The sequence below is a fragment of the Pinus tabuliformis genome, chromosome 5_1, assembly GCF_031772625.1.
Source record: "Pinus tabuliformis cultivar Carrire ecotype Pingquan chromosome 5_1, CPIR1, whole genome shotgun sequence".
Classification (NCBI taxonomy): Eukaryota; Viridiplantae; Streptophyta; class Pinopsida; order Pinales; family Pinaceae; genus Pinus; species Pinus tabuliformis.
The window spans coordinates 889006372-889032292 of NC_142305.1; positions in this window are offsets into that span (position 1 = coordinate 889006372).

Here is a 25921-nt window from a genome sequence, read left to right on the forward strand (position 1 = left end):
GCTTCACTCCCTCTTTCTGTCTGTACCATAATCCATACTGAGATATGCCTCTGAGGTATCTCAATACATGCTTTGCTGCCTTCCAAAACATCTTGGTAGGCTAAACCATCGCTTAACTCAGCTGGTTCACCGCATAACACAAATCTGGTTGTGTGTTCATTATGTACATCAGTGAACCCACAAGCTGCCTATACACAGTAGCCTCTACCACTTCTCTTGAAGTAGCAACCTCCTTCCTCCAGTTACCTGCTACAGGAGTCTACATGGGCTTGGAATTCTCCATGTAGAATCTCCTGAGTATCTCATTGGCATACTTGCCCTGAGACACAAACAACTCCCCATCCTTCTGCCACACTTCCATGCCAAGGAAGTAATGCATGAGACCCATGTCTTTCATCTCGAATTCTCTTGCAAGACATGATCAACTGATCATCACCAGTCAATATGAGATCATCAACATAAGTACAATGATCAACAACTTACCTTTCACCACAATGTGGTACAGGTTCGCATCTGCTTCACTCTTTGTGAAGCCCAACCCAGTGAAGTAGTTGTCTATCCTGGTGTACCAAGCATGAGGTGCTTGCTTCAGCCTGTACAATGCTCTCTTGAGTCGGCACACATGTGACTCACGATCGAAGGTCTCAAAACCTTATGGTTGCTCTATGTACACCTCTTCCTCAATCTGGCCATTGAGGAATGTAGTCTTCACATCCATTTGACAGATCTTCCAACCCATCTGTGCTGGTAGTGCCAACATAGATCTGATAGATGAGTACCTTGTGAAAGGAGCAAAAGTCCCATCATAGTCAATCCCCTCAACTTATGAAAAGCCACGGACAACAAATCTTGCCTTATGCTTCTCCACACTACCATCAACAAATTGCTTTACCTTGTAAAGCCAACGGGAACTCGCAACTGACTTTTTCTCCGATCTCGGAACCATGTCCCAAAAACTGTTACAAACTGTGGATTCATACTCCTCCACTATAGCATCAACCCAAATTAGCTGCTACACTGCTTCCTCAAAGGAAGATGGCTCAGTCTCAACACATTCCCCAACAAGGGCCATGTATCCAGTGTACCTCTTAGGTGACCTCCTCTGTCTGCGCTGAGAAGATGGTGCTCCCACATTCTCTCTTGCATCCTCCAATAATTTGTCAGCTTCTCTTGTGAGCTTTCGTCCATCTCTGGAAGACTCTGCTTGAGTGGATGTCTCCACTCCTGGAACCTCTGCATGCAGCTTCTTCACATCAGTCTGAGGCTCCTCCTCCTTAGAAACCAATAGTTCCTCCACAGCTTGTAGTTGGAGCTCCCTCTCAAGGGAAATTCGCATGGCCTTCTGCTCATCAAACTTGAGATCTCTGTGAACCACTATCCTTTGACTGGTAGGCAAGTACACCCGATAGTTGTGAGGTGTATCAATGTACCCCACAAATATCCACAACTCTGCTGTCGGTTCAAGCTTCTTCTGTGCATCCTTTGTCACTTGGCAATATACCAATGAGCCAAAGATCTTGAAGTGACCCACATCTGGTCTCTTACCGGAGAAATATTCCTCTGGTGTCTTCATCCCAAGTATGCGATGCAGGCTTTTATTCTACAAATAGACCGCTGTGTTGCATGCCTCATCCCACAAGTGAAGTGGTAGGCCTTGGTCATGCAAATTTTCCTGTGCTGCCCCTACAATAGTTCTGTTCTTCCTCTTGACCACCCCATTCTGTCATGGGTTATGAGGTGTTATCAACTCTCGTTTAATTCCTTCCGCTGCACAGAAGTCCTTAAACTCCTGAGAGACATATTCTCCACCATTGTCTCTTCTCAAGGCCTTGATCTTCTTCCCTGACTCTTTCTCGACCAAATCTTTGAACTCACAAAACTTTGTGAAAGTTTGGTTTTTCTTTTTCATGAAATAAATCCAGCATTTACAAGAATAGTCATCAATGAAAATCACATAATACCTTTGCTTTGTTGTGGATGTCGTCGAGAATGGTCCACACAAATCAGTATGAACTCACTCTAAGATAGCCTTTGCTCAACTGTCTCGATCATGAAAGGAAGACTTGGTGTACTTTCCCAAGGTACAACCTTTGCATGTGTTAAGTTGCTCAATTTTACCTTTGGGAAGTCCTGTAGATACCTGTTGCATTATTTTCAAAGCCCCATGATGCAAATGGCCCAACCACCTGTGCCACAACTCACCAATGTCTTGGCTTTGCACCAATTCTGCTTTCGTACTCAATGCTACACAATCATCTACCTCTAGTTTATATAGATTCTTCACCCAAATCCCTATCCTCTTGGTCTGACCGATGGCTGTGTCTTAGGAATGTCTTTCCTTTACTGAAGACAACATCGTAGCCTTTTTCCTCCAACATCGCGACCGATACCAAGTTCTTCTTTAGTCCAGACACATACATCACATCTGTCAAGGTGAGAGGAGCTCCTTGCTCCCTCTAAAAAGCAACCGTGTCCACTCCTAAAACACTATACCTTCCATTGTCACCCATCTCTATGCGCATCTTGAGGTCTTTCTCCTCCAAGGCACTGAATAAATTTTTATCACCGGTCATGTGAAATGAGGCTCCACTTTCAAGATACCAGACACAACCCATCATCGATGACACCATGCATGCGATGAGGGTAAATTCCATTTCAAACTAAGAGGCTAATGCCTCACCTTCCGATCCTTCCGAGGATCCCTTCTTGGACTTCTTCGATGGGAAATTAGTCGCATAATGTCCCATCTTGTGACAATTAAAGCATCTTACTTTAGACATGTCACTCTTCTTCCCTCCATGAGAAGAATTCGATTTGAAATGGGAAGCCTTTCCCTTCCCTTTCCTTGCCTTACTTGCTAAGGCCAGATTTTCTTCATCGTCATTCTTGGATGAAGAACCATCTTGTGTGCTCCTCCTGATCTCCTCCTGCATAAGATCTGACGACAGTCGCTCCCAATCCGGCAGTTTCTCCCTTCCATTCATAGAGTCCTGGTAGCTATTCCAACTATTTGGAAGGCCAAGGAGAGCGAGGCTCACCATACCATCATCGATAGTAGTTATTCCCACACTACCAAGCTCATCTTTGTAAGTGGTGAGCTTGTTCAAATATGTGGAAATAGTATTGCTCTTCTCCATCTTGATTCTTCGAAGCTTATCCTTGAGCGCCAATTTCCTCTAGTCACTATTGTTCTGGTAGAGGTCCTTCAATGTCTTCCACATCGAAAATGGAGTATCCTTCCCATGGAGACTCGAGACAATATGGTATAAAACTCCCTCAAGGATGATCCATCTCGCCTTCGCCACATAATTCTTCCACTCAACCAACTCTTGTGCATTAGTTGACGCTGGCTTTGGGATTTCTTGATCAATGAATTCCTTCAAGCCATTGTCTTCTAATACAGCCTCCATCATATCTTTCCATGCTATGTAATTTGAGCTACCTTCCAAGGCATACTCAAGTCTCAAGCCATAGAACGCCATTGGCCAACCTTGAAGTATGATATGAATTCGATTTACACCTGCAACCCTGAACTTCAAACTTCAAATTCTCTTCTCAGTGTACTGTTCACAGCTCCTATACCATGTAGAAAATTTGTGATAGGTTAACCCGATAATGCAATATAAATCAAAGAAGAATATTATAACCTACTTCTACTATCAATTTGTAGAAGTTTAAAGATCGATCTGAACAATATAACCATAAGAAGAAGAATCAATGGCACAATACACATGAAAATTCTTTGGGGAAATCCTGTTAGGTCCCTATAATACTAGTGATTCCCCCATTACTATTTTCGTTGTATCCCTTATTGTTATTGTTGTGCCCTTATTGTCCCCATATTGTTATTATTGTGCCCCATAGAATCCATCTATTGTTATTTTTGTGCCTTTATATTATTATTGTTAGGTCGACTTGGTTATATTGTGACCCCTTAGACTCCTATATATAGAAAGGAGGTTTTGTCATTTGAATCATCCAAGGATTGTTCATTTGTGTAATGTAATGTTTGGGTACCATTTTCAGATCCTAAGGTTGAAACAGTGACCCACAGCACGTCGTACAAGTTCTCTCTACTGAAAAAGTCTATACTCAGGTCATCGTGGGAGATTTGGCATAACTCTTCATTTGAGAATCCAATCTTGATCAGACTTGTGGAATTAGAAATATTACTCAGAGGGTTACTGCAGGAAGAAATTTCAGACCTTGGAGATCTAAAATTACATAAATACATTAGATTCAATATCAAGCTCCTACAAAGTGAAAAAAAAAGGTGTGTAGTTTTTTAATTTTTTTTTTTGCATAAGCTTGGTTTGAAAAATTAGTTTGAAGGAATTCAAAGGGCATAGTGAAGCATTATTATCGGTAATTGATGCCTCAAAGAAAGAAAATGGAAACACCTAGTAAGCAACCTGAAATCTCTAGCATGACTCATGAAGAAGAGGAAGAAATGCAACATGATATATCAAAATTACAAGACCAAGTGTAACAAATGTCACTCGCACAAAAAGTAACAGAATCTAAGATGGATGGTTTAAAGAAAGACGTAGAAGCTAAGATGGATGGTTTAAAGAAAGGCATGGAAGCTAAGATGGATGGTTTAAAGAAAGGCATGGAAGCTAAGATGGATGGTTTAAAGAAAGGCATGGAAGCTAAGATGGATGGTTTAAAGAAAGGCATAGAAGCTAAGATGAATGGCGTGGAAGCTAAGATGGAAGGCATGGAAGCTAAGATGGACAATTTGAAGACAAATTTGAACACAGATTTGAAGACAGGCATGGAAGATTTGAAGACACATTTGACAAAGTTTCTACAAGAAATGCTTACTAATGGCAAAAAGGTAGTAAAGGAAACTCATGATGAGAACAAGATAAATGTTAATCATCATTTCATAGACTCTAACGTTGGATCAAAGAACCACCATGTTCCAAAGATCGATATGAGGAAGTTTGATGGCAAGGATCCCAGAACATGGATACTACAGATGGAGCAATTTTTCGATCTCCATAATGTGAAAAACACACAAAAGTTATGCATTGCAACTTTATATTTGGAACCAAATCAGTTTGTATGGTATCGATGGCTTTGCTCTCGTAAACAAATTGTCACTTGGGCTATTTTTATGGATGAAATGATAGCACATTATGAGGATACAAAAAGCAACACTTTTTTTAGCCAATTGATAAATCTCAAACAAAAGGGTTCAATGATGGAGCACATTGAGGACTTTCAAAAATTGAATATAAGGGTAAAAGATATTCCAGAGGAGCATAGGATTGATGTGTTCATAGGGACATTAAAAGATAACATCCAACATGAGGTTCATCTTTGGGAACTAGATTCATTAGAGAAGGCATTAAGGTTGGCAAGAAAAATGGAAAGCAAAATTATGGTAACAAGAAAGCCTACCACTCACAATCATAAAGACAGAAGTGTTACTGCCCCTAGCCATCCACAAACTACAAAGTTGAAACCACAACAATTGGATGAAAAAAGAGCAAAAGGGCTTTGTTACAGTTGTGATAACAAATACACTAAAGGTCATAAGTGTGCCGAGAAGAAATTATTTTACATAGATTATGAAGAGGAGGAAGAAAAGGAACAAGAAACGTCAAAAGAAGAGGATATACACCAAGAACAAACCTTTGAAGAAGAATAAATGAATCTGACCATATCTTGTAATGCATTGGCTAGAATTACCACTCCTCAAACTATCAAGATAGAAGGGCATATCAAGAAGAAAAAGGTAATAGTGTTGATTGATTCGGGAAGTACCCATAATTTTATTCATTGTAAGATAGCCAAGGAATTGAATTGCTTCCTATATCCAGCACTAGAGTGTCAAGTGATGGTTGCAAGTGGAGGAACCATAAATTGCTCAGGAAAGTGCCATAATATCAAGCTATCCATGGGAGAATATGTATTGAATAGCCCAATGCTTTCCATTCCAATGGGTGGTGTTGATGTTGTACTAGGAGTCCAATGGCTACAATCCTTGGGTACAATAGCTTTTAATTTTCAAGAAATTTTCATGAAATTCTCTTCAGAAGGAAAGGAAGTTGAATTAAGGGGTATCGCAGGGAAACTGAGAAAGATAATCAACTCTAACGGAATGACAAATCTTATAAAGAAAGAACAACAAGGCATAAATGCACAATTATGTTCACTAGAGGTTCCCACATCAAAATCCTCCATTTCTCCAAATCTCCAAAAAGTCTTGGACAATCATTCCAAGGTATTTGAAACTCCCAAAGGCCTCCCACCTATTTGTGATCATGATCATGCTATTAATTTGATTCTAGGAAGTGTTCCTCCAAACATCAGGCCTTACAGATATCCCTATGTCCAAAAGAGTGAAAATAAAGGTATGGTTGTAGAAATGCTAGAGGCTAGTATTATTCAACCTAGTCAAAGTTCTTTCTCTGCTCCAGTAGTAATGGTTCACAAGAAGGATGGATCATGGCGCATGTGTCTAGATTATAGGGAGCTCAACAAGCTCACTATTAAAGATAAATTTCCCATTCCTGTCATTGATGAATTATTGGATGAATTGCATGGATCAATTTACTTCACCAAGTTGGATCTTCGTTCAAGATATCATCAAATCAGAATGAAGACTGAAGACATTCCAAAAACAACATTTAGAACTCATGAGGGTCATTATGAATTTTTGGTCATGCCTTTTGGCCTTACTAATGCACCTTCTACATTTCAAGGTTTGATGAATTCCATTTTCAAACCCTTCCTTAGAAAATTTGTGTTAGTATTTTTTGATGATATACTAATCTACAACAAGTCTTGGAAGGATCATGTCCAACATGTTGACATGGCGCTCAAACTATTGGAGGAGAAACAATTATATGAAAAAATCTCCAAATGTTTCTTTGGAGTACAAGAGGTGGAATATCTGGGTCATATTGTGTCTCATGAAGGTGTTAAGGTAGACCCTAGCAAAATTAAAACTATTAAGAAATGGAAAATCCCCACATCCATAAAACATCTACGAGGATTTCTCAGGTTCATAGGGTATTATCACAAGTTCGTTAATAATTATGGGAGAATAGCAACACCTCTAACAACATTATTTAAGAAATATGCATTTTCATGGACTCTAGAAGCAACGAAGGCCTTTGAACATCTTAAAGAGGCAATGTGCTAAGCACCAGTCTTAGCTACATCGGACTTCACAAAAACCTTTATTGTGGAATGTGATGCCCCAGGAAATGGAATTGGTGCTGTTTTAATGCAAGAAGAAAGACCCATTGCTTTTGAAAATCGTCCAATCAAAGGAAAGTATTTACACAAAGCTATTTATGAGAAGGAAATGATGGAAATATTACATGCACTTAAAAAATGGTGACCCTACCTAAAGGGAAGACACTTCAAGGTAAAAACGGATCATGATAGTCTTAAATACTTTTTAGAACAAAGATTATCTTCAGAAGAACAACAAAAATGGGTCACAAAGATGTTGGGTTAGGACTTTGAAATCATCTACAAAAAGGGAAGCAAAATGTTGTGGCAGATGCACTCTTAAGAAAGGATGAGGATGTGGAAGCATTTCTTTGCGCCATTTCTATTATCCAGCCATATTGGATAAATGAAGCAAGGGATGAATGGAAGAATGACGAGGAAGTGTGGGCACTCATTCAAAAGATACAACAAGATCCCAATACATCTAATACATTTAGTTGGAAAAATGATTCGTTATGGTACAAGGATTGGTTATATCTATGTAAGAATTCCCAACTCAAACAAAAGATTCTTAGGGAATTGCACGCCTCTCCCTTAGGAGGGCACTTAGGATTTCTAAAAGCCTACCACAGGGTTAAGAAGGAATTTTTTTGGGATGGCCTTAAATCGAATATTCAAAAGTCTGTGGTGGAATGTTTGGTTTTCCAACAAAATAAAGTTGAAACAATTAAGACCCTAGGACTTTTACAACCTTTATCCATTCCAAGCCAACGTTGGGAGGAGGTTTCAATGGATTTTATCATAGGTTTACCCAAGTCTGAAGGAAAGAGTGTTATCATGGTGGTAGTTGACAAACTTCCCAAGTATGCACATTTCTGTGCATTATCTCATCCATTTAAATCGAGTACAGTTTCTACTGCATTTATGGAAACAATTCAAAAGCTACATGGAAACCCAAAGATTATTGTAAGTGACAGAGATCCCATTTTCACTGGAAATTTTTGGACAAAATTATTTTCTTGTCTTGGTACTCAGTTAGCTCATAGCTCATCTTATCATCCTCAATCTGATGGGCAAACTGAGATAGTAAACAAATGTTTGGAAGGATATCTTCGTTTCTTTGTATCTAATAAACAGACACAATGGGTCAAATGGTTGCCTCTGGTTGAATGGTGGTATAACACTTCCTTCCATACTGCAACAAAAATGACCCCAATTATGGAACTTTATGGATATCATCCACCATCCATCACATCATATTTAAGAGAAAATTCTAAGGTTCAAGCAGTGGAAGATCACATCAAGAACCAACAACAAGTTCTCCAAATCTTAAAGGATAACCTCACCTTAGCGCATAATAGAATGAAACAATAGGCAGATCAACATCGCAACAAAAGAAGTTTAAATGTAGGTGATTGGGTATTTCTACAGCTACAACCATATAAACAAATGTACCTCAAGCAAGCTACGAAGGATAATAAATTATCACCAAAGTATTATGGTCCATACAAGTTGTTGCAAAAGATAGGTACTATGGTGTACAAATTGGAGCTTCCTGCATCTTCTCGAGTGCACCCAGTTTTCGATGTTTCATGCTTAAAGAATGTTATGAAACCAGCTCGCAAAAAGATAGAAAAGATAGATGGACGCCTTAGAAATAAGCCTCTTCGAGGGGGCAACCTCCTTTACATTACACAAATGAACAATTCTTGGATGATACAAATGACAAGACCTCCTTTCTATATATAGGAGTCTAAGGGGTCATAATATAATCAGAGCCGACATAACAATAATAATGTAAGGGCACAATAATAACAATAGTGGGTTTCTATGGGGCACAATAATAACAATATGGGGACTATATGGGAACAACAATATAATAAGGGGGTTGTACTAATAACAATAAGGGGTTACACTAGTAGTATAGGGACCTAACATGCCCCTCTCCTTCAAAAAGTGTTGTCCTCAACACTTGAGTAGTTCTTGATGCTTTTGTATAAATTCTTGTCCTCCCATGTGGAATCTTCAGTGGGTAAGTTCTTCCACTTGATGTGATACTCTGAAATTGATCTGTTTCGTAGTTGTCGAGTTCTCGGTTCTGTGACTGCTTCGGGTTCCAATATGATTTTTCCTTCCTTGTCAAGTTCTTGCAATACTGTTTGAACTGGGATCTTCTGCAACTTTTGAATGAGTTCCCACTCCTTTGGGCATATGGATATCTGTAAGGCCTGATGTTTGGAGGAAAACTTCTTGGAATCAAATGAATAGCATGATCACGATCACGAATAGGTGGGAGGCCTTTGGGAGTCTCAAATACATGGAAAATTTTAGGGGCGAATGTTCACCCTTTGGCGAAATTAAGGGGTTTTAGTGGGTGAATATTTTGTATCATAGTACATTTTTACAAATCGCCTCAAATAGCCCACTTTATTTTAAGAGAGAGGGTAAAAAAGGTAGATTTAGCCCTTGAAATTAGGAGTTACAACCTTCCATTCTCCCTAATTTTCCAGAATAGGTTTTATTTAAGTGAATCCTATGGGACAAATACCATATTTATAAAAGAGGTATGGTAAATTAATTAAAATATAAATAAATGAGAAGTATGGTAAATAAACAAAACATTTTTTTATATTTACTCCATAAGTCACCTTATATAAATGCAAGGGTGTAATGGTAAATAAACAAAACATTTTTTATATTTACTCCGTAAGTCACCTTATATAAATGCAAGGGTGTAAACAAATAAAAATATAAATAAAGTGGAGGTATGGTAAATAAATAAAACCTCTTTTTATACTCACCCAAAAGGTATGGTAAATAAATAAAAATATAAATAAACTAGACGTATGGTAAATAAATAAAACCTCTTTTTATATTTAGTCCATAACCCTCTTTCTATTTATGAAGGCTCAAAAAAGGGTTTTTATTTAAGTGAATCCTATGGGACAAATACCATATTTGTAAAAGAGGTATGTTAAATTAATAAAAATATAAATAAATGAGAGGTATGGTAAACAAATAAAACATTTTTTTATATTTACTCCATAAGTCACCTTATATTTACGAACACTTAAAAAATGTGTTATATCTAGGTGAACCTATGGGAAAAATACTATAGGCCAAATACCATGGGCTAGATTATTATTAATACCATGCAAAAAACATTATTAACCCTAATATTAGTATTAATAAAAATAAAAATGGCACATGGTATTGACCCATGGTATTCACGTGGAATGTAGCCTAATTAAATGGGAGAATTAAACCATCATAGATCCACCTTTACTCTGGATCTACTAAGCCCCGAGAGGGATCAAATATCATGATATGCAAACTAGCATAGTAAAAATGGATGTTGTAATTTAATGTATGTTAAAAATCAATTATTAATTTTATTAATTTTTATAAATTACTAATAGTGATTTTTAAGTTCCAGGTTTATGATAACCCATGGTAATACCATGGTATTCATGTGAGCATAGACTATTTAAAGGGGAAATTCTATCATCTTAGATCCATCTTAATTCTGGGTCTACCAAGTGCTCAGAGGGATAAATAGATTTCATGCCCCTAAGAGTGGTAGATGTGGAGTTAAGATGGATATAGGTTGGTTTTTATGATAATGAAGATATTAAATATACTTAGGAAATTATATTGTAAAAAAATCTTAAGGTGAATGGTTAAAGCTACATTAGTCACTTCACAAAATTTAGTAAAAAGTACCAATATCTCCATTAATATTGGTTTTTAACTTTTTTCTGATTTAACAAAAAAAATTCAAAACAATGAAACCTTATCACTCTTTCCGCATCACCCTCGCCGAGGATTTCTCACCATTTTTTAAACATTCTCAATATGATATCTTCATGAAAAAATTTAGGTATTGATGTTGGATTAGTTGTTTGAAATATAAGCTGGTTTGTACAACCTTTCATCTTCTGTGCTATTTTTAGTTTGTCCTAATGATATGTATGTTGGCATTATGACACAAGTTTGGCGCTATGACATAGGTGTTGTCCTTGATGGCAATTGACTCAAATGACAGATCATAGTTTAGGCTCTCAGAATGAAGGAAAAAGAGATATACGCAGGTTCCTCTTAACCAAGTCGCGTATACATGCGGGTTCGACAATCAAAAGACGCGTATATGTATGCATGCACTTTCATGCAAGGGAAAGTGCGTACATGTGAGAAAACTTATTTTTGGTCCATGGTATTTAGTCCTTGGTATTTGGACCTATAGTTTTTGGACCATGGTATCTCGTCCGAAGTGTTGAACCCATGTATTGGGTCCATGGTATTGATTCTCTATGGTTTTGAACCATGGTATTGAGAAAGGCCTAAGACTATAAAAGGGGAAGGAGATCATTAGGCAAATGCATTCACTAAAGCATTGAATATCTTATGAAGAACAAAATCTAGAATACTGGTCATTGGGTTATGGTGCATAGTTGGATCTAAACCAAGGAGGAACTTGAGCACTAAGTTCTATTGATGGGTCAAGATCTTAAGGCTTGAATAATAATATCTTTGTGTGATTTTGATATGTTAGATTTGGTGCATGACTTGATCTATAAATCTGATAATCTGGGTATAACTAATGTCTGAATAAGTGAAAAGGGTAAATTATCTTTTATAGATCTGTACGTAGGTTCGACACAGCAGAGGCGCATATACACGCTGGTTCAATAATTCAAAATAGAGTATACACTAGTTGGCCTTAATTCAGAAGTGTGTGCACGCAGGTTCTATATATTGAAGTAGCGTACGTCTCATGAAATATGTTTTAGCTACTTCTGTTTATTGCTACAGTGTTCTAGGTTCAGGATTGGATTCTGGTTACTGTTAATGTATTATGGTTACAACATTTAGAGAAGTAATTGTTTGATTTAGTTTTGATTGAAGCAAAGGAGATTGGTTGATGCAGATGTGTTTTGATGTTTGATTATTATTATTGATGGATCCAGTTTGAAAATTTATGAAACGGGGTCCCTGGAAGAAAAGAGAAGGTTGTAGCCTTCTGTAGGTCAGCACCTATGTACTAGTACATCAGCTAGTACAAGAGCTAAGGGGGTTGTAGCTCCCTTCCAGGAGAAGCTGGAGAACGAGAGAAGGTTTTAGCCTTCTGCAGGTAGAAGCCTGCGTACTGGTCTAAGACTGCACTAGTACTGAAATATTGTAAAAAGAAGTTTCTTGTTAAAAGAAGATAGAGACGAATTGCAGCAGGTGGTTTTCACCCACATTGGGTTTCCACCTTATATCTTGTGTCCATGTATGTGATGACTTGTTCTGTTTTACTGCACCTGTTTACTGTTCTTATGGTTAATGAAGTTCTGATGCACTAATTAAAGATCAACGTTTAATGAATCATAAGTTAACTGATATACGATGGTTGCTTTAGACACAGTAGCGTATATACGTAGTTTCCCATAACTGAAGTGGCGTATAAAAATCTGATTGTGAAATGAAAAATAATTGATTTGATAATACTGATTCACCCCCCCCCCTCAGTACTATTTCCAACAATTGGGATCAGAGCAGGTCCTTCAGAAGAAGCTTGATAGCTTGAAGGAAGATCTATCATTATGAGCAACTAAAAAAAAGAGGCATCTATCAGGCCACCAATCTTTGATGGGAGAAACTTCGTCTATTGGAAGGTAAGAATCACAGCCTATCTTCAATCTCTTGGTACAGAAGTTTGGGATATCATGGAAGCAAGATACACATTTCCATTAGCAACTCCTACAGATACGACTGGCAAGAAGCAGTGTGAAACAAATGCAAAGGTTGTCAATACTCTATTAGGGAGTTTATCTCAATCAAAATTCGTCAAGGTTATGCAGCTAAAAACTACAAAAGAAATATGGGACAAGATCGTTCTGAGCCATGAAGGAGACGATCAAGTAAAACGTGCAAAACTACAAACTCTCAGAATTCAATATGAAAATCTCATAATGCACAATGATGAAAGTGTGGCTAATTATTTATTACGTATAGATGAGATTGTTAGTTGTATGAAAAAATTGGGTGAAGAAATAAAAGAAGTTACTTTGGTTGAAAAGGTGCTAAGATCTTTGTCTTCTAAGTTTGAATCAAAAGTTTCTGCCATAGAAGAAAAGCAGGATCTACAGAGCATTACCATGTCACAGCTGCACGGAATCCTAACTGCTTTTGAAATTAGGAAAAGGGGACCATTAGACAAGAGAGAAGATGCATTCAAAGCTTCAGGAAAAGGAGATTACAATGAGTCAGGACATATGTCAGAAGGAGAGGAAGAATCAAACTTTGTCAAGAACCTTCAACGGGGTTCTGGAAGATTCAGAGGTAAGCTACCTTTCAAATGCTTTGCTTGTGGAAGAGTTGGTCACTATGCAGCCAAGTGTCCTCATAAAGATAAGCTTGACAAAGGTAAGGAACCAGTTAGATGGAACAGAAAACATAATGTAAGTAAGAAGAGCTATTATACTCATGAAGACAATGATGGATTTTCAATTAGTGATGAAGATGAGCAATGTAATGATTATAGAATTTTGATGGCTTTTGAAGATGATGATTTCTTGGATGCTATAGATGAAGATGATCTCTATGAAGAAATTTCTAAACTTAAAATCTGTTTAGAAGAAAAGAGTATGATCATAGATACTCTGACATTCCAACTTGCTGAAAGGGAAAAACACAATGAAAAGTTAGAATGTGAAATTGTGGGACTTAGAAAAGATATTGAGAAAAAAGAAAGCTCTTAATATTAGATTTGCTAAAGGATCTGAAACTTTAGATGAGATTATCAAAGTGCAGTGTTCTCCTCTAATCAAGACAGGTCTTGGATATTCTGAAGAAGCATCTCAAGCACAGAAGCCATCCACCTCCAAAAGTTATCTTGATGCAGCAAGGAGAAGTGAACAGGTTGACAATCGATAGCAAAGGCATAAAGCAGATCACCAGGTAAATCAGGGTCAATCTACTTCAAGGATGAATAGAGATCACCAAGTAAATCGGGGGCAATCTACTTCAAGGATGAACAAAAGCTACAACCAACCGCAGGTAAATCATTCTCAATTTGCCTCAAGAATGAATGTCTATGGAAACTACAATCACCTGGACGGTAGGTTTGATAATTGCAGGAATTTATTCAATGGCCAATGTTTCTCTTGTCATAACTTTGGACACAAAGCAACTCAATGTGTTTCCTACAAGACCATCATGACTAGAGAAGCACGAAATCAAAGGAGTGTGACTGGAATCATGAAAAGAACCTACAATAACTTTTTTGCTCTTGAAAATGAAATAGAATGTTCTATTTGTAACAACTTTGGTCATGAAGATTCTGAATGCAGGAGTAGGTTTCGGAAAACAACTCAAAAGGAGCAAGCTTCATTGAGTCCCAAAACATGGAGAAAGAAAGAACCACAACCAGAAAGATGTGGTATAGCCTTATATGCGGAAGGACAGGAAAATCAGTGGTACATCGACAGTGGATGCTCGAAACATATGACAGGTGATAAAGAAAAACTTTAGTCATATAGTGCCTTAGAAAAGGAAAGGAAGGTCTCATTTGGAAATGACACCCCTGCACTCATAAAAGGTAAAGGTTCTGTTCTTTTGAAAGAAAAGGTCAAAGCTGGAAATGTTATGTATGTTGATGGCTTAAAGCATAATATATTGAGTGTCAGTCAAATGTGTGATCAAGGAAATGAGGTAATATTTCGATCAAATGGATGTATTGTTCGTGAGCTTGATACAGGAGAAACAGTGATCAAAGGCATAAGAACTCCAAATAATTTATACATACTCAAGGGAGGACAACAACAATGCTATCTAAGAAAGAATGATGAACAATGGCTATGGAACAGAAGGTTGGGGCATCTAAGCTTCTCTCAGATAAGGAAAGCATGCAAATATCAGGCGGTTCGTGATCTCCTTGACATCAGAATTCCAAACAATACAATATGCAAATCATGTCAGTTTGGTAAGCAAACCAGAACTAATTTCCCTGAGAAGGAAGGATCAGCTAGTAAGCCACTTGAACTTGTCCATACTGATGTATGTGGTCCATCCAGGAAAAGGTCACCTCGAGGAGAAGAATACTTCATATTGTTCATTGACGACTTTTCCAGGATGTGTTGGATAGGACTTCTGAAGCATAAAGACAAAGCTTTCAAAAATTTCAAAGCATTCAAAGCCTTGGTTGAAAATGAATCAGATCGCAGAATCAAATGCCTCAGGTCTGATCGAGGAGGGGAATTTACCTCGGATGAATTTTTCGATTTTTGTGAAGAACATGGAATAAGAAGGGAATTCTCTATTGCAAGGACTCCTCAGCAAAATGGAGTAGTAGAAAGGATGAACAGAATGGTTCAACAAATGGCTCGTGTTATGCTTGATGAGTCTGGAACTCCTGCAACCTTCTGGGGTGAAGCTGCATTTGCTGCCGTTACTATTCTCAACAAGACAAATGTCCAGGTGAACAACACTCAAACTCCTCATGAACTTTGGTATGGTAAGACTCCTACGGTAAAATATTTCAAAATTTTTGGAAGAAAATGTTACATCAAAAGGACTGATGAAAACCTTGGCAAGTTTGAACCTAGAGCAGATGAAGGCATTCTCCTTGGTTACTCTCCCCAAAGCAAAGGATATAAGTGTTACAATAAAAGACTTGGAAAAATTATTGAAAGTATTGATGTAGTGGTTGATGAAGAAGGAAACAATCCAAGGCAGGTAAAATCCGAAGATTTCGAAGATGATGAGGACTATCCTTCAACATCAAATCAGACTTATGATGAAGAAGAAACCTATGAGGCACCAGAAGAACAGATAAGGGTAGAAGAAAAGACTCCATCCAGGTATGTCCAGAAGAATCATCCAGAGACTCAAATTTTGGGGAGAAAGAGGCAGGTGTAAAAACAAGAAGAAATATTTCAGAAGCTTCAAGCTATCTAGCATTGCCGTCCTCCACTGAACCACGAAATGTAAGTGAAGCATGCAAATATGAATGCTGGGTCAAGGCCATGAATGAAGAACTTGAGTAGATTGAAAAGAATAACACTTAGGAGTTGGTTCCTAGACCAAATGATAAGAATGTCATAGGGACAAAATGGATATTCAAAAACAAGCTGAATGAGAATGGAGATGCTTGTTTGTAAAGGGTATGCTCAACAAGAAGGCATAGGCTTTGAAGAAACTTTTGCACCAGTTGCTAGACTTGATGCCATAAGAATGTTCCTTGCTCTTTCTAGCTTTTACGAATTCAAAGTATATCAAATGGATGTGAAATATGATTTTCTAAATGGAGACTTAGAAGAAGAAGTGTACATTGAGCAACCAGATGGATTCATCCTTAGAAATGATCCAAAACTTGTATGCATACTCAAAAAGGCTCTCTATGGCCTTAAACAGTCTCCAAGGGGTTGTTATTTTCGGTTGGACAAATGCCTCCATCAACAAGGTTTTTCAAAAGGATCAACAGATAACAATCTATATATAAAAATTGATAATGATAAATTGCTAATACTTGTTGTGTATGTTGATGATATCATCTTTGGTAGCAATGAAGAAAACATGAGTCAAAACTTTTCTTTGGTGATGCAGAAAGAATTTGAAATGTCCTTACTTGGTGAGCTCACATATTTTCTTGGTTTACAAGTCCAACAAAACAAAGATGGTATTTTTCTATCACAAACCAAGTATCTCAAGCAGATCTTGAAGAAATATGGGATGGAGGATTCGAAACTAGTATGTACCCCTATGGTAAAAGGATGCAGCCTCAACGCAAATGATGAATCAGCATCAGTACATCAACCAACCTATAGATCCATGATTGGTAGTCTACTCTATCCGACAGGTACTCGACCAGACATCATGCATGCAGTGGGAATAGTTGGAAGATTCCAGGAAAATCCAAAAGGAAGCTCACCTTCAGGCAGTTAAGAGGATTTTCAAATATCTTCAAGGAACGCAAAATTATGGATTATGGTATCCTAGAGATATAGATCTCACACTTCATGCATATACAGATGCAGATTGGGCAGGAAGCGTGGATGATAGAAAAAGCACTAGTGGTGGTGCATTCTTTATGGGTTCTGGATTAGTATCTTGATTCAGCAAGAAACAAAGCTCAATTACATTATCTACAGCTGAAGCAGAATATGTGACTGCTGCACACAACTCCTTTGGATGATGCAAACATTGCAAGATATTCAAATCACTTGTGCTCCACCTATCTCCATTTTTTGTGACAATACAAGTGCAATCAATATTTCAAAGAATCTAGTCATGCATACGAAGACCAAGCACATACCTATCAAATATCATTTTCTCCAGGAAAAAGTGCTTGAACGAAAGGTCAAATTGGAGTATGTTCCCTCCAAGGAACAGGTTGCTGATATATTCACCAAATCACTGCCCAGGGAGACATTTGAATATCTCAGACAGAAGCTGGGAGTAGTCGATGCATCATATTGCCATTGAAATTATCTGTTTCAGAGAACAGTGGTTGTAGGTGAATTTGATGAAGCGTATCCACGTACATACACCTATTTCTGTGGATACAGTCACGTGTATGTTGGTTTGAATACAAACAGTGGAGCCAGACTCAGGATGAAAAGAGTCTGTTATGGGTCTGACAAAGACCATCTGGCATAGGTTTAGGGGGAGCATATGCTTCTAATAATGCATTGTTGGCATTATCTTAGAATATCTTTGTTTCATTTTCTTTCAGGTGGAACAGGTGTAGAGGGAGATCATGGTTGCTGGTCTTGATGATGATTGACAGATGCTACTGATGTTAGTCGCTGATGACTATCATAGTCTTGTCTTGGATATTTAGTCTCTATGTCATGTATTTCTTTTATTATCAAGGTCATGTAACGGCCTATGTTGGTTTCCTCACTTGGTTGGGTGGATGAGTCAATATTGGTATATCGCCACTTGGTTGGGAGATGGATGTATGTATGAGTCTTTGGTGATAGGAGGGTCATTTATGATGTATAAAGTCATGTTTCTTCTTGTAGAACATCTTGTTGCAGATCTTGCCTACAGCTAGGGGGAGCATGGACAACATAGCAGAGCAGAGATTTCGGCATGTACTCAGGGGGAGCATCACCCTTTGCCCTTGATGACAAAGGGGAAGAATGACTATGAGTGACTTGGGGTTGCCATCAAGTCCAAACGGGGAGATTGTTGGCATTATGACACAGGTTTGGTGCTATGACACAGGTGTTGTCCTTGATTGCAACTCACTCAAATGACAGATCACAGTTCAGGCTCTCAAAATGAAGGAAAAAGAGATATACATAGGTTCCTCTTAACCAAGTTACGTATACACGTGGGTTCGACGATCAAAAGATGCATATATGTATGCACGCACTTTCATGCAAGGAAAAGCGCGTACATGTGGGAAAACTTATTTTTGGTCCATGGTATTTAGTCCTTGGTATTTGGACCTATAGTTTTTGGACCATGGTATCTCGTCCGAAGTGTTGAACCCAGGTATTAGGTCCATGGTATTGATTCTCTATGGTTTTGAACCATGGTATTGAGAAAGGCCTAAGACTATAAAAGGGGAAGGAGATCATTAGGCAAATGCATTCACTAAAGCATTGAATATCTTATGAAAAGCAAGATCTAGAATACTGGTCATTGGGTTATGGTGCATAGCTGGATCTGAACCAAGAAGGAACCTGTGTGCTAAGTTCTATTGATGGGTCAAGATCTTAAGGCTTGAATAATAGTATCTTTGTGTGATTTTTATCTGTTAGATTTGGCGCATCACTTGATCTATAAATCTGATAACCTGGGTATAACTGATGTCTGAATAAGTGAAAAGGGTAAATTATCTTTTATAGATTTGTACGCAAGTTCGGCATAGCAAAGGCGCGTATACACGCTGGTTCAGTAAGTCAAAACAACGTATATGCTGGTTGGCCTTAATTCAGAAGCATGTGTACGTAGGTTTTATATATTGAAGTAGTGTACGTCTCATGAAATATGTTTTAGCTACTTCTGTTTATTGTTGCAGTGTTCTGGGTTCAGGATTGGTTTCTGGTTAGTGTTAATGTATTCTGGTTACAACATTCAGAGAAGTAATTGTTTGATTCAGTTTTGATTGAAGCAAAGGAGATTGGTTGATGCAGATGTATTTTGATGTTTGATTATTATTATTGATGGATCCAGTTTGAAAATTTATGAAACAGGGTCTTTGGAAGAAAAGAGAAGGTTGTAGCCTTCTGTAGGTCAGCACCTACGTACTAGTACATCAGCTAGTACAAGAACTAAGGGGGTTGTAGCTCCCTTCTAGGAGAAGCTGGAGAACGAGAGAAGGTTGTAGCCTTCTGTAGGTAGAAGCCTGCGTACTAGTATAAGACTGCACCAGTACTGAAATATTGTAAAAAGAAGTTTCTTGTTGTTCACACCTAATCTTCATGATTGGGGGAATTTTGTGTAAATAAATAAATTGGGAATGTGAACAGTCATCGGGAGATGAACTGAACAATCACTCCTATTGTATATAACAATGACCTACCTATGGAATAATAGATGAATCAATTATTTGTTTTGTGGAGTTACTGCCTGGCCTAACATGGTATCAGAGCCAACTCCTTTTTTTAACTATTATGCTCCTGTAACTCCTCTGTCTTGGCCTCTGCCTCTGCCTTATTCCCCTCAGACCTGAAATAACCTACCTCTGCCAGCACTGTACATCTGTCCATACTGTCATTTCCTGTTTTAGCGCTGAGGCCTGACGGTGCCACTGCAGAGATACGCCACCATCGATGAAGATCCAGCTTCTGGTATGCGCATGGTTCGAAGTTGAATGGTATGCGTATGGTTTTTGAATATTAACGATGTTGAATGAATGCGTTATGTTCGAAGTTGAATGCGTTGTTTATTGAATGAGTTTGTATCAGAAATTGTATATGGTATTGAACTGGCTTTGCGACTTTGGTATATGCCTGTGCGTTTACACCGTTTGGTATATGCATGTGCGATTGAACTGCGGTTTTATTGGATGGGCACGAGTTTATACTGAGTAATGCCCAGTACCTTCAACCAGTTTCCTAGTAATTTAAGTGGGTTGAGTTGCATCTATTGAAGCTTGTATATCTGAATCTATATGGCTGGTTTTATCTCTACGTGTGACTGATATTTTGGGCTGCTCTCTGAACGAGGCTCCAGGTTCCTCTATTCTCATTAATCACTGTGTATTTATAAATTAAATTGAAAAGAGAACTGCATTGAATGCGTTGTTGTTTAGCAGAAGTGTGGGTTGGTTGATTGTTTGATAGAGCCGTAATCTAACCGAGCCTCCATACCAAATTGGGTCAAGTAAAAATAATTGTTGAACCTCTCTTCTTCCCCAAGCTGAACACCGACAATTTAATTACTGACCAGCGGCCAAGTTCCAAGAAAATTTTGCTACCTTAGTGTCAAGGGATCAGCGGAAACCGAAATTATTGTTATACACAAGAGTAAAGAAATTCTTTGGTGAGTGAGTTTATTTGAGCTATCAAAAGGGAGAAATTATGCTAGCTATCCTCAAATTTCATTATGCCTGGCGTTCACATGTGTAAAGAGAAAATTTCATCAATTGAATTCCTTGTGGGAGTGTACTTGTCCACCTGGTTGAGTTTCTCGCTTTACAAGGAGTCGAATTACCATTCCTTACTGTTGACCGCATTACTTTCTTGTTGGGTACACGCTGAAGTCTGTGGGTTTATACATATGCCCGTACATGTGCGTTTGTAGTATCAACAGTTAATTGAATGCGTATTAACGCTGTGGTTTATATGATATTAACGCTGTGCGTTGTGGGTTTATGCGTAGAATGGTCCAGCATATATATTGAATGGTATATATTGACCAACATATATATTGAATGGTTTCCATTTGAATGCGTTGAATGGAATATGAACTGAGTTTGTAGAATGGAATATGTTGGATATATTATATGAGGATGATTTTATAAACATTGGAGGGATTTGAAGAAACATAGTGCATAAAAGTATTTGAAATCTTTTTTCCCTTTTGAGTACAAATTTCACTGTATATCAGCATAAGTATTTTTTCTATCAGCAGAAGTATTTTTTTTACAGAATGCATTCAATCATCTCTATGGTAGGAATAGTTCTCACTGGCAAGGAGAACTATCCTGAATGGTCCCGGATGATAAAACACACCCTCATCTTCAATGAGTTGTGGAAAGGAGTGTGTGTCGCAGAAGGAGACAATGACCCAGTACAGCCTACCTTAGACAAAGAGCTCGTCATTTGGGAAAACAAGAATAGCAAAACCTATGCATTAATCGCAGCATCTGTAAATGAAGAGGTGAGTCGCCATATTTCATCATATTCAACTGCCTTTGAAGCTTTACAAAAGCTAAAAGAACTCTATGACTCACATTCTGCACTTGAAGTTGTTCAGCTCATGATTAAACTCTTCACTCTTGAACTGAAAAATAATGATCCTCTTGCTCTTGCATCTAAAGTAAAGTCTATAATGCATGATATCAAATCCACTAAGGTTGAGCTGGATATCCCTCTTATTGCTTTTCTCAAGGCACTCTATCCTACTTACTCCAATTATCTTGAGTCTTTACAAGCAAATGGAAATCTTAAAGATATAACCTTTGACTCTCTTGTGAAAAAGTTTGCTGAAAGAGAGAAAGCCTTTGGAAAGAAGACAACCCCTGAATCTTCTGAAGAGACTGTGTGCCTTGCTCATAAAGAAAAGCATCCTGCTCAATATTCTACAAGAGGAAGAGGTGGACGAAGAGGAAGAGGAAGATATTTTAGAGGTAGGGGGGCAGACATTCTCAAGGAGAAAAGGCAGACTTACACTACATTCGCTGCAAAAGAAATGGATCACATGATGCCTCTACATGCAAGCTACCATGGGACAAAATTGAGCAGAAAAGAAACCAACAGAAAGGTAAAACTGATGATACAGACAAAGGTAAAGCACCTGAATCCGCTCACTATATTGAGGCACAATGTAACATTGGAGTAAATGAAGATTTGTTTAATGCTTCACTTGCTTCTTTGAAAAATGATTGGTTGCTTGATTCAGGAGCAACCTGTCACATGACTCATAGAAAAGATTTTTTTGAAGATTTCACTGATAATGTTGATGGAGCAGTATACTTTGCAGATCAGTCAAAAATCAAGCCATCGGGGCTTGGCACAATCAGGCTTAAACTGCCTGGTCTTCCAGACTTTCTTCTGGATCATGTTCTATATCTCCCACAGCTCAAGAGAAACTTGTTGTCCTTGGTCCACATCCGCCAGCAAGGTCACTCCATTCATATGTTTGATGGAAAGCTTGAGGTAAGAAAAGCTTCTGACCACTCACTTGTCATGAGGGGAATAGAAGAAGAAAGGCTTCTCAAACTGCAAGGAACCTCTACTCATGCACAACATTTCTCATATATTTCTCATCATGAAGAAGGTACACTTCCATCAAGTTTATTATGGCATGCTAGATTTGGACATTTAAACTATGACAGTCTCCGCTTATAGAAGAAAAATGGTGTTGCTGGTTTGCCTACAATTCCTAGGAAACATAAGCAATGTGATGCTTGCATTCTAGGAAAGCATAGCAAACAGTCTTTTCATGATTCACATTCAAGAGCACATAGGAAGCTTGAACTCATTCATTCAGATTTATGTGGTCCAATGCCTGTTCCTTCTGCAAAGGGAAATAAATATATCATGACATTTATTGATGATTACACCAGGATGTGTTGGGTTTATTTATTGAAGAACAAATCTGATGCCTTTCAAACATTCAAGAATTTTCATAAATGGATTGAAAATGATGCACAATCTCATATTGGGTCTATTCGCACTGATAATGGAAAAGAATATTGAAGAGCCCCAAATTTGGTAACATTTTGGGCTCATTTGGCCTAACTACCCTTGCTCAATCCTTCATTTTTCATAACTTATGCATCATTTTTTAGTATGTTTATGTCATTTGTACGAATAAGGGTAGTCACTATTCCTAGGTGGCTAACACGTGCTCATTTTAGGTTTTTTGACACATGTTGGAGCAAAAACCGAGCAGACAAGGGCTAGGAGACAACCAAGATGGGGTTGAGGATTCGTAGGGGGGTTGCCCACGGCATTAAATAGCCTTCCTCGGGATCTTCACCCCCAACTCCGAGCTCCAAAAGCCACCAAAACCGGATCTAGAAGGCAGCCAAACAGATTTTGTGGAAGCAGCTGTTCACTCCCAGTTTGGTCAGCCAAGTCCCATAGATTTAGGAGGCCAGCTTGGGCCTCGTGATGTATAAATGATAAGGCTTCAGCCTTCGAAAAGGACTTTTGAAAAATTGTTGCACATTCTGCACTACGAGCTGCCAGCTCTGTTTTTGCTCTTTTGTAGCCATCATTGGCATACCTCTTGACTTATGATTATTATTTTTTAATGAGAAGCAGTCAGATTTGATCTCAGCTCTGAGTTTCTAGAGGAGCCATAGCTCTCGGGGTTGGGCCCAACCTGAGAGCCTAGGGCCTCCTTCTTTGTATTGATATCTTTCCTTTCATCATTGTGATTTCTTTACATGCATTTGACACGCAGTTTGTTGAGTTAGATTTCGTTGTGTGGTTAAGTAGGTCATTGTTGAAAGATAGAGTTGCTTCAGATGTCTAGAATAGAGTAATGAGATAAGAATTGATAAGAGTTCCAGAAAAGGGTTGCCTGCACTCTCATTTTCACCTCTTTCTAGGGGCTGGAATTACAGACAGTGCTACCCAACAAAAACACTAGTTTGCTTCCTCATGCAATCTTTGGTGCAATGTTTTCATTTGTAAGAGTTATCCATGCGTTCAGACCTCTTGGAATGTTTCTTTACTTCAGTACTGTACATGGTTCTCTTTAGAAATAACGTTGCTGTTCATTGGTTTCATTAACAGTTAGGATAGATTAGTCAATATTTTGATTGTGTGCAGGACGTGGTTGATTTGGCTAAGTTTACACTGTGCGGTGCATCTCCATCACTCTCTCGTCCATCTAAGCTTCGTCCAGGCCAACTGCTCATCTCCAAGTTAGATCCCTTGTCTCACAACTACTCTTTTGCCCACGTCACCCTACCTTCTTGGCCTTCCATTTCCTCTGCCCTTTTTAAGACAAGCTAGCTTTCCACACCCTCTCATCACTTCATCTCTCTGTCACTAAGTCATTACAAACCCCTATCCTACCTCCCTATCCATCCATGCATCCTCTTCCACTCATCCATCACCCAAAATCCAATCGTAGGACATCCTGTAGGAATTTCTGAACATCCTGTAGAAATTCTGAAACATCCTGTAGAACCCCTGCAGACTTCCTGTAGAAGCTCACAAATGAGGTTCCTTGATAGCCAAATGTTGTGAAACTCTCTGGAAGGGTGTTAGGGACTCCTTAGACCCCCTCTGAACCTTCCCAACCTTTTCCAAGCCTTTTTCCTCCTTGATCCACCTCTGCACAGTAAAAAATAGTTAAAAGCACATGCATGATAATCCCAACAACTTAATCAAAAATACAAAAAGACGTTTTCTTCAGATAGAGGTAGTCTAGACACATGTATTTTACCTTCATAGAAGTAATGGCATCTCTTTCAGTAGTTTGCATGCTCTCCTTTGCGTCAGTAGGACTAGCTGGTAGAATTAGGGTTTGCTAGGGTTTGCGTTTCTTTTTGACTTTCAGTTTCCTTTTTGCAATTAGATTAGCTTCCTTCGAGTTAGCTCTCATCCATCAATTAAAAAGCTTCTTCTAGAGCTCATAGAAGTTGGCTTAAGCTCCTAGCGGACTTGTGCCAGCTGACCAAGTGACAGCTGCGGCAAGAGCTAGTACTTGTGCATACAGCACCGTCGCTTCCAAGTTTGTTACGAACTACCGGGTTGATAAGATTAAAGAAGGGAGTCCCAGGAGTTGTAGCATTATTGCTACAATACTGGAGCCCACCAAATATACATCAAATGAATTTGAAAACTATCTTCGCCAACATGGGATCAAACATCAAACAACTGTGCCTTATAACCCCCAACAGAATGGTGTAGCTGAAAGAATGAATAGAACAATCTTGAATATGGTATGATCCATGCTTTTCTTCAAAAATGTAAAGATAATGTTTTGGGCTGATGCTGTTCTATGTGCTGCATATATAAAGAATAGATGTCCATCTAATGCTATAAGAAACAAGACTCCTTATGAATTATGGTATGGACATGTTCCTTCGGTAAAACATCTCAGGATCTTTGGTTCCACCTGTTATGCTTTGATACCAAAGGTACATAGAAACAAACTTGGTGCTAGAAGTCGTAAGTGTATCTTCCTGGGGTATTCAAACACCTCCAAAGCATATTGCCTCTATGATGAAGTAAATAAAAAGTTTGTTGTATCCAGAGATGTAATTTTTCTTGAATCATCCAAATCTGACAATGTTGTTGAGAGGCAACTTGATCGCTTGGATAGATTCGCAAAAACGAAATCATTTCAAGAATTTGATAATCAGATTCCACATCTTGAAGGGGGGATTCCTATACTAGATCAACATGTGGAATCTTCTTCTGAAGAACACTCTCCCCCAACCGATGATGCTTTAAGTGATGTAATTGATAGAATTGGGAGACTCAATCTTGATTCAGTCCCAACTCAATCAACAGAGCAGCCTGGACCATCTCAAAAAGGTCCCCCAAAGTGGCTGACAAAGACACTTGAAAGTGTTCATCCTGATGAAAGTGGAAAAACA